The sequence below is a fragment of the Antechinus flavipes genome, chromosome 1 (assembly GCF_016432865.1).
Source record: "Antechinus flavipes isolate AdamAnt ecotype Samford, QLD, Australia chromosome 1, AdamAnt_v2, whole genome shotgun sequence".
NCBI classification, from domain to species: domain Eukaryota; kingdom Metazoa; phylum Chordata; class Mammalia; order Dasyuromorphia; family Dasyuridae; genus Antechinus; species Antechinus flavipes.
Genome location: NC_067398.1, coordinates 257,244,000 through 257,254,997, shown reverse-complemented (window position 1 = coordinate 257,254,997; position 10,998 = coordinate 257,244,000). Strand labels below are relative to the sequence as shown.

Sequence of the window (10,998 nt, the reverse complement as noted above, 5' to 3'; positions counted from 1 at the left end):
TTAAAACTCTTATTTTACTCATTTTCCTATCTTCCACAGTGTCTCCTTGAATAATAGAATATGACATCATGCTTTCTGTGATCAAATTTCATGAATATTGGCCCAATCAGTCTTTTTTTTTTTTTTCCTTTTTTTTTGAGGGGGAAAGTACACCAAGAATCCAGTCAGTTAGTCAATAAACATTATTTAGCACCTATCTCATGCCAGGCACTGTACTAAGCACTGAGGATATATAGATAAGAAAAAGATAGTCCCTGCCCTCAAGAAGCTTACAATCTAATGTGAAAGCTGAAGGATGAGGTACAGATGCCAGGGAAAGTACCTGAAAAGTCAGAGACATTCCAATTGCCAGGTAAGAAATAAGGACATCTGAGCTGAGCTGCCTCTTTAAATAGAAATTTTAGAGTTTATAACTTTATCTTCCAATTAGATGATGATGATGAGGTGGAGTACCAAAGCTGATGGCATCTTGCAAGGGGATGAGATTTTTCCAATAACAAACTTCTAGGGCATAATGGAGAAGTCAGTTAGAAAAGTCACAAAGGAGAGCAGCCAGGTAAGAAATGAGAAGGAACAAAGGTTTGAGTAATATATGACAGTTCAAAATTACTTCATTCAGTATTAATCATTTCCCAAAGTCATATCATTTGGTGATATTGGAGAGTATCCCTGGATAAAATGGGACACCCGGATTTTGGAGAGATTCGGGTTCTGTTCTTCATCCAGTTTTAGCATTGCTAAAAAAAAAAAACAAAAAAAAAAAAAAAAAAAAAAAGCTAAAGAAACAATACCAACTGAATCAACTTAGAGCAATTTAGAGAACAACCATTGATAGTCCAATGGAGGAAAAAGTCAGATAAACTTCTTGATTTCCTTAGTTGACCTGTTAATTCCAACATACTTGACTAGTAAGGTTATTTTCAAGTGCAATTTTGGTAGCCAGATGTATCTTTAGTCTATATGTGTGTGACCCAGCTTTTAGAGTTAGTCTCAGATATATGAGAATCAAGTCAGGCATTTAGTCAACAAGCATTGATTAAACACTAACTATGAGTCAGGCACAGTGCTAAGTGCTGGGAAATAGAGCCTGGCATATTGCTGTTGTTGTTCAGTCATATCTAACTCCTCATGACCCATTTGGATTTTTCTTAGCAAAGAGAATGGAGTGTTCTGCATTTCCTTCTCCGGCTCATTTTACAGACGAGGAAACTGAAGCAAACAGGGTTAAGTGACTTGCCCAGGATCATACAGCTAGAAGTGTCTGAAGCCAGATTTGAACTCAGAAGGGTGAGTATTTCTGATTGCAACATCTGGCTACCTGACATGGTAGGTGCTCAACAAATTGATTGGTTAGGGATATAAATACAAGGGAACATCATTTAGCCTTTAAGGAGATTATACTTTTATGAGAGAAGATAATAAATAAAAGGTTACTGGGTGGAGTCAGAAGCAATGCAGTCTGGATCCCTCCTCTCAAAAGAGACCCCAAGAGGAACTCACCAATAAAAAAAAGGCAGAATGGGAAGGAAATTGAAATGGCAAAGTCAGAAAATAAGAAAGTGATGAAAGGAGGTTGGTCTGGGACCCTCCCCCAAATAGCGGTCCATCTAGTGATGGCAAGGTTGGAAGTAGGGAGGGAGTGTATGTGTGTGTGTGTGAATGCCACAGTCAGACCTTACTCTTATTTTGAGTTCTGTCTGGTTTTGTCAACTGGTTCTCAAATTCTTCATCTCACCATCAGACACTGTGCTTGTTTTTGGAAAGAACAAGTTGTGAGGGGGCAGGAAATGGGCTGAGCAAGAGAAGAAGCAGAAAGCTCTGAGGATGCTTTTTGAGAAGTCACCAATGGGGGAGGTTTGACCTTGATTTCCCATTTTCCTTATCCAAGCTGCAATCATTAAGAACCACTCTACCTGCTGTAATCCTGGGATTCTGCCAGCTGCATCTTCAAGTGGTTTTTTAAATATGGTCTCATTTACCCTCAGCTGGGGAGCAGTGGGATTATAGGACACTGTTAAGGAAGCTGTTGTTCTTACACCTTTAGGATTTCTTTGAGAACTGAATGTAAACTCCAGCAGGGTTGTACATATGAATGAATAAACCCATCAATGATAGACTTCGATCATCATGTCCATCTCTGGGTGAGGGAAGCAGCAAGTATCAATAATGCTTTTGTTTTGGAAAAAAAAATGTCAGGCAAGATTCAGATGGGCACATTAAGTCTCTGACAATTTCATTTGATTCCCCATAGCCTGTGTACCACAGACAAATTAGATGGGGCCACAATTTGTCATCCTCTCATGGAGATTTGCTGGGGGCTCTGTGTCCCTATGAATTATTTGTCTGCCAGGGCCCTGAGGCTTTCTGTAAGGGCAAAATCTCTGGATATTTCTCCACTGCCAGCTGGGCCTATAACAATCATTGCATGTGTATAGTGGTCTTTACTTTAAGCTCACACTATTGCTGTGAGACAAAGAAGACATATTTTTACCCCTATATTATTATGCCCAAGGAAGTTAAGTCATGAGATCAAAGTCAGACAGCTAGTTTAGTAGAGGAATTGGGCTGAGATCCCAGGTAAAACTTAGCTCCTATCTCAGCTCACTTGACACAATCCTTCAATTCTACAGTTGAGGAGATAAATGTAATGAGGATTTTCAGGTTTCCTTATTCTCTAACTGGGGATTTACTAGAGATTGCCCATCAATTTTATATTTTCCACAAAATGAATGAGTTGCCCAAGGATTTGGGTATACTTTACAACTTTATCTTGAAAAAAAATATGATTCACAGATCACACTACACCCACCCACGAGGAACCTGTAGGAAAATGAACGATTCAAATCTTATCAGATCTCCTGGTCCCCTGACTTTGTCCTCAAATATTTCCTTGTGGATACACACATTTTCCAGTTGGACAATAGCCCTGCCAGCATGCCAGATTTTGGTATTAGTCATGTTGGCTATTATAAATAGCATCATAAGAACTTTCAACAAGAGACCCAAAGTCCAATCCCCTCATTTTACAGATGATTGAAATGAAATTAAAGTCATATTGATAGTGACAATTTTGTTCAGGCATTTTCAGTTATGTCTGCTTCTTAATGATCCCTTGGGGTTTTCTTGGCAAAGACACTAAATGCTTTACCATTTCCTTCTCCAGCTTGTTTTACAGATGAGGAAACTGAGGCAAATAAAATGAAGAGAGTTGCTCAGGATCATACAGTATCTTAAGCTGGATTTGAATTCATTTTTTTTTTTTTTTTACTCCAGGCCTGGTGCTCTATCCATTGCATCACCTAGCTCCCTGTGAGAATCAGGAATTAGAAGTAATTTCCTTGTACAAGACACTCTCCTTATTCCAGGCATTTGTATTCTAATGCTCAAAATTCTTTATCTTATCATTTCTACCTCCTGACTTCCCTGGCTTTCTTCAAGTCCTAACTAAAATTTCACTTTACAGAGGAAGTCTTTTTTTTTTTTCTTCTAATATAGTGCCTTCCTTTCATTTTCTCCATTGATAGTCTCCATTTACACTGTAAATATCTTGTCTGTACATAGCTGATAGCATGTTGTCTCCTCTATTAAATTGTGAGTTTCTTAAGAAAAGAGACTATCTTTTGCTATAATTTTCATCTCTAGGTTTGGCATAGAGCCTAATGCATAATAGGTCCTTAATAAATATTTATTGACTGACTCTCAGAAAATAGCACATACTACTTATTTAATGAGCATTCAACCATGCCCTATCTATTCATAGAACCACAGAACTAAAGAAGAGAAAAGGAACATCTCATCAGTTTATGGAAAGGAAACTACATCTCTGAGAGGGAAGTATTGTCTGAAATCACACATGTAGCACAATCAGAATTTGAACCCAGATCCCCTGATTCAGAATCCAGTGTTATTTCTATTGTACCATTTGAACCTTCCACTGAGTGTATTAACTCACAAGACAATTAAAAACCCTATAACTTTATACAGGGCCACTAGATGATGCAGTGGATAGAGCATAGGGCCTAGAGTCAGTAAGGTCTGAATTTAAATTTGGCCTCAGACACTTCCCAGCTGTGTGACTCTGGGCAAATCATTTGATTCTGTTTGCCTCAATTTCCTCATCTGTAGAGTGAGCTGGAAAAGGAAATGGCAAACCACTCCAGTATCTTTGCTAAGAAAACCCCAAATGAGGTCATGAAAAATTGGACAAGACTGAACAATAACAATGTTGCTGAATATATTAACTGGTCTGCTTGATTGCTTTGGTTAAAACTCCTTAATTTTTATTGTGGATAGTAAAACACTCATTTTTTTTCTGTTTTAAGTCATTGCAATAATTTTACCATTTATTTTGCATATGAAAGTAGGTAAGAAAATATTACTCCTACACTTAGAAAAGTTTCTGTTTATTGAAATCTGCATCTCAATTCTCTCACTCTTTAAAAGGCATCTTGGCTCAAGCCAAGCATTCCTTTTAGAAATGTCCGAGTGCATGGACTTCTAACCTATTTTTAGGATTTTAGATGGAGAGCTGTAAGGGAATGCAGAGCCCAGCTAGCCTAAACCCTCTCATTTTATAGATAAGGAATCTGAAGTGTGAGGAGATCAAATGATTAACCCAAGATCATTCAGCTGCTAAGCATCTTTTGGAAGCAGATGGCCAGGGCTTGTGTCTCACTGTATCAAGCTGCCTATTCTACTAATGTTTACTCTTCCCATCATGTTTTCCTTAATTTACAAGTGGGTGAGAATAGAGGCTGCTGGATGGCACCATGGTGCACAAAGCACTAGACTTGGAATCAGGAATACTTAAGCATGAATTTAGATCTAACCTCAGAACCTGGTCAAGTTACTTATACTCATTTGCCTCAGTTTCCTCATCTGGGAAAATGAGTTAGAGAAGGAAATGGCAAACCACTCCAGTACCTTTGCCAAGGAATCCCCCAAAATGGGGCCATAGAGTCAGACAAAACTGAAACAACTAAACAACAATGAGACTAGAGAAAGGCTCCACTGATCTCAGCAACTTTCAGAAGTATTAGATGTTAATGTTAAGATGACAGAAGCAAATGAAAAAGCAAATTATTTCTATGCCATTATTGACTTCTTGCCTCACTACCAAATGAGAGCAATCTATGGAGTTAATGTCTGAGAATAAGGAGTCTAAGCACAAATAAACAACCTGTAAGTACCTGTAAGTAACTGGCTAATTCCAGTTGGGCCATCTTCCTCCCTCCCTCCCTCCCTCTCTCCCTTCCTTCCTTCCTTCCTTCCTTTCCTTCCTTTCTCCTTTCCTCCCTTCCTTCCTCCCTTCCTTTCTCCCTCCCTTCCTCCCTTTCTCCTTTTCTTCCTCCCTTTTTTCCCTCCTTCCTCCCTCCCTTCCTCCCTTTCTCCCTTTCTCCCTTCCTTCCTTCCTCCCTCCCTCCTCCCTTCTTCTTTCCTTCCTTCCTTCCTCCCTCCCTCCCTCCCTCCTTCCTCCCTCTCTTCCTTCTTTCCTTCCTTCCTTTCTCCCTCTCTTCCTTCTTTCCTTCCTTCCTCCCTCCCTTCCTCCCTCTCTTCCTCCCTCCCTTTCTCCCTTTTTTCCCTTCCTTCCTTTCTCCTTCCTTCCTTCCTTCCTCCCTCCCTCCTTCCTTCCTTCCTCCCTCCCTTTCTCCCTCTCTTCCTTCCTCCCTCCCTCCTTCCTTCCTTCCTTCCCTAGCTTCTTCTTTTCTTCTTTATAACCCTCTCTCCTTCCCTCCTTCCCTCCCTCCTTCCTTCCTTCTCTATTCACATAGGGAATCATACCCTTATCTGAGGGTGCTTTGTCCAAATCGCTGAATTTCAATTGCTGAAACCTAGCAAGATATCTTGGGGGATAGATTTCTTTTTTATGAACCATGCCTCAAACCCCAAATACTCCGGCTCTCACTGATTGATCAACAGTGAATTTCAGCTCAAGCTTTATCTGGCATTTGTTTGGATTCTCATGGTTCAGAGTGAGTATAAATAGCAATTGTTTCTATTTTGACCAGAAATCCCGAGGATTTTCCCTTCTCAGATTTTATTTAGTTATTTTTGACTAGGTAGAGAGGTCATTCTTTGCCTTATTCTTATCTATCTTTAATCACTCTATGGGTGTTGCCTCAGTCAAACTGAGACCTGTTAATAATCTTAGTTTTAAAAGGTCTCCCATTGCATCCAGGAACATCTCTAGTCATCCTGAGCTCTATTTTTCTACTGGACCAAGAAGACTCTGGAGGAGAAAGTGAGGCTGTTGACTTTACACAGCCCTCCTTCATTTAAATCCAATTCACTTGCAAGTCATGACTTCTTCCTGATGTCATGGTCCTCTTCAAGAATGAAGGAGAAAAAACAACAACCTCACTAGCAAATGAGATCAATCTCTGCAGCTAATATCTGAGAGTGAGAATTCTACGGTTTCAAGGTCCATTGCCTCAAGGGTGTAAATTACTGGTGCTCTCTGAACCTGATTCTTGAAGTCTCAAACTATCATTTACTGTATATACATTCCATGCACTTAAAGCCCTTCACAGTCTGGTAGCAACCTACCTTTCCTGCTTTATTATACATTACTCCCCTTTGCATTTTTTATTGTCTTGCTTTAATAGTTTTCTTTCTATTCATTGCACATGACACTTCATCTTGCATCTCTCCACTTTTGTAGAACTGACCCCTGCTTGACATATTTTCTCCTGCTTCTCCTCCCACTTAGCTGACCACTTTTTAGTCTTCTATGCTGTATCATCATTCATATCCCTCACACAGAGTATCTTTCTAGACTTTGTCCTGGGTCCCCTTCTCTATTTTCTCTATATTCTCTCACGTCATAGGTTCATGTATTATCTCCATGTAAATAACTCTCAGTTCTGTATCCATCCTTAGACTCTCCTCTCAGTTCTAGTACCATATTTGTACTATTATTGGGACATTTTGAACTTTATGTCTGATAACCATCTCACACTTGACTTGTCTAAAACAGAACTCATTATTTTCCTCCCAACCCCCCTCATGTCTGAATTACCCTATTATTACTGAGTAAATCACCATCCTTCCATTTGTCAAGATTTGCACGCTCAATGTAATCTTTTCCTGCTCACTCATATTCATCCAAGTACTCTATCATTTGCCAAATGTCATGTCTATTGCTAAAATATCTCTCAGTTTCATCCCTTTCTCTCCACTATAATAGTCCATATCCTAGTCAAGTCTTCATTATCCCTTCCTGTACCATTGTAATAATCTCCTAATTAATATCTTTTAATCATACTTTTGCCTAAAATATTGCTCTAATCGTGTCATCCCCTTACTTAATAAACTCCAATTGCTGTCTTTTCCCTGTAGGATCAAGGAAAAACTCACCCATTTGGCATCTAAGACCCACGAGGTCCTGGTTCCTTCCCACCTTTCTTGTCTTATGTACTAGAGTTTTCCACATAATCTGTGATTCAGCTCTTATTCTTTCCATAATATTCTCTATTTTCTGTCTCTATGTCTTTGATCTAACAGAACCTCATGCCTAAAATGCTCCTCTCACCTCCAGCTCTTGGAATACCTTGATTCCTTCATGGCAGTTTTCTACATGAAGACTTTCTTGAGCTCTCTCAACTGTCATTGTTTTTGTTCTTGAAACTCTCTTGTATTTATTGCATATACCCATATATGTCCATATTTGGGGATAGTGGACTCCTCAGTTGGGATATAAGGTCCCTGAGGGAAGGAACCCATCATTATTACTTGGCACATGATAGGCTCTTGCTTTGGGAAAACACAAACACATATAAGTATATAATAATAAAAGCAAGATAATATTTGATGGGAAAGCACTCACAGCTGGAGGAATCAGAACTAACCTTATGGAGAAGATGATGATCAAGTTGAGCCTTGAAGGAAATGATTCCAAAAACCATAGACAGGGGTATGCTGGTAAATGTTTAACATTTGATTCTTGGAGAGGAGGAAGTGACTATGAACACACTCTTAAGTTTATTCTGCATTATTAAAACATTCTCTATTACTTTTGTAAAAATGTAGATAATCAACAAAACAATAAATCAAATTCTGATTTGTAGCATTTGCTCATTTCTGAGGTTTAAATGGTTACACTGAAATTTTAATGAGTTGGCTCTTTAAACCCAATTGGAGTTGGCTATGATATATATCCATGGGAATAGATTAGAAGACAATATGTTCCAGGAATGGAAGACAGCTCACAGAATGGCAGGAGGTGGGAGTGGGAGGTTTGTGTTTGAGAAACAGTGAGAGCTGAATTTTAAACGTTGTTTTTACCCTCTGCCATTTACCACTTATACCATGCTAGGGAAGTCATTCCATGTCTCTGGATTTCAACTAGATGAAAAAGGAACTAGTAATAAGAGTAGCTAATATTTATAGAGAATTTTAAAAATTGCCAAGTATTTTCAGTATGTTATCTGATCCTCATAAGGTAAGTAATATTAGTATCCTAATTTTTAGAAATGAGGAGCCAAAAACTGTGATGTTAAATGACTAGGCCAAGGTAACAGCTGGAAAGTGATTGCAGTAGGATTTAGATTTAGACTTCTTAACTTCAAGGAGCAGTGAATAAAGCACCCAGCCTGGAATCAGGCTAAGTTCAAATCTGGCCTCAGATACTAAGTAGTCATAAAACCTGAGTAAATCACTTAACCTTTTTTGCCTCCATTTCCTTATCTGTAAAATGAATTGGAGACGGAAATGACCAACCATTCCACTATCTCTACCAACAAAACTCCAAAAGGAGTCATTAAAAATTGGACATGACTAGAACTAGTGAACAACTAAATTCTGACTTCAAGTTTAACACTTAGTTTTCCTAAGGTTTTTTTTTTCCTGTTTTAAAAAATTATCATTTTAATTTCCATCTTTCTGACTAATCACTGAAGATGCTGGGTAAAATGATCTTTTTGTACAGGGGCTGGGGAAGAAAAGAGAGAAAGAAATGGAAGATAGAAAAAACAAAGGTTTGTTTGCCATGAACAAAATTAAAGAGAATTTCAATTATATTCCTCTTGGTAAGAATCTACTTTTCCCATAGAAGGCTAAGTACTTTGCTTTATCCATAAGTAGGACAGATTTCGCCAGAGGGGACTCTGAAAAGAGTGTAGAGAGAAATTTGAAAATGGACATACACACATATGTACACACACAGATACACACAACCCTCTTAAAATCTGCCTGGGAAAAATTACAGTGAATAATGGATTTCATTTTGGAGTATCAAGAGAAAAGTGAGATGGGAGGAACCTGGGAAATCTAATCTGTTCTAACTAGAAGGTAGAAGGAATGAGTCTGTTGTCTATTTGCAGTGAGTGCTGGCAAACTACCTTGTAATAAATGCTACAAATAAAGAAAATTCAGAGCAGCTCATTTGTTCCACTTCTAGAAATCCACTGAATTTTACTAGCCACTTGAGAAATTTGTCAATGAACAGCTTCATGCACTGGGACATTAAGCTTATTTGTCAAGGTTTTCCCATATTTTCAAAGGATTTTTAAATGAGACTATAAATAAAGCCATGTGCCCACCTATCCACCTAAATAATAGCCTAAAGACTTTATATCAGGAGTCAGAATTGAATGTACTCCCCAGGATATTGCGCCTAGGCAGCTAAAGCCAACTTGTCTCATAAGTACCCCTATGGAATGAGCCGACCTGGATCTATGGGGGACAAGAGGAGAAAGCCAACCTGGAACAGACAGCATTCAATTCTTATCGAGCCTATATCTGAGGATTCCTGAAATGTGTTTTGTGGGGTACAATTGAGATCCTGGAGAGTGAAGATGCTGGGAAGCAGGTCAAGGAGGTTCAGATCATCAGGAAGAAGAACTAGGTTGTCTTGGAATGACTGAACACAAATTTCTGATATGTTGGCAGGAGCAAGAATTAGTGGGGGACTATGCTCCCCAGCGATTTCCCCAATTTTCCACCAGGTCAAGCTTGTGCTGTCACTAACAGGAAGCCAATGAGACTGGAATGAAGGTTACAGAGGAAAGCAAACATGTACAAGTCTCCCTGAGGACAGGGGGAACTATTCAAGTTCCCCATACACGATGGCATCATCCCTGAATGGGACTGATGACCCCAAAGATATATCAGTGGAAAATGTCTCTTGTTTGAAGATCTTGGAAAAAGAGGGTGATGGAGGCAATGGGAATTGTGAAGACTCAGAGGCACAGGAAAATCTATTGGTATTAAAGCTAAATTTTGTCTTCTTCCAATAACTGCCCCCCTTCAAAGATTATGATCTTGGGAATCTGTCAAATTGCCTTATTTACTATTGTCTAAAAAAATAAAAATATTATGAGAAAAAAAGACATATTAAACTGACTCCTGAATAGCTTCTTTTACCAAAGAAGGAAGTATGCTAAAACTATGGTCCAATCATTTCAAACTCTAAATTATATCATATAAAAGCTCAAATGAATTGATGGCTAGATGAATGAATGAATGAAAAGAACTTTATTAAATAATTACTTTATGCCAGGTTATTTTCTAAGTACTGGAATACAATTTTTTTATTAAAGCTTTCAAAACATATTCATAGATAATTTTCAACATTCACTCTCATAAAACCTTGTGTACCAAATTTTGTTCCTTCCTTTCCCCTCACCTCTTCTGCTAGATGGCAAATAATCCAATATGTTAAACATGTGCAATTCTAAACATATTTCCACAATTATCATGGCACACAAGAAAAATAAGATCAAAAAGAAAAAAAATGCAAGCAAATGACAATAAAAAGGTAAAAGTATTATGTTGTGATCCTCTCTCTAGGTGCAGATAACTCTCTCCATTACAAGACCATTGGAACTGGTCTGAATCACTTCACTGTTGAAAAGACAGATGTCCATCAGAATTGAACATCATACAATCTTATTGTTGCTGTGTCCAATAATCTCCTGGTTCTGTTCACTTCCCTTAGCATCAGCTCACATAAGTCTCTTCAGGCCTCTCTGAAATCATCCTGCTGATTTTCTCTTATAG

General features: G+C 38.4%; 1 pseudogene; it reads left to right on the top strand.

Moving 5' to 3' along the window:
- The first annotated feature begins 514 nt into the window (after positions 1 to 514).
- On the top strand, positions 515 to 10,209 carry LOC127545187 (39S ribosomal protein L24, mitochondrial-like; annotated as a pseudogene).
- The last annotated feature ends 789 nt before the right edge of the window (positions 10,210 to 10,998 follow it).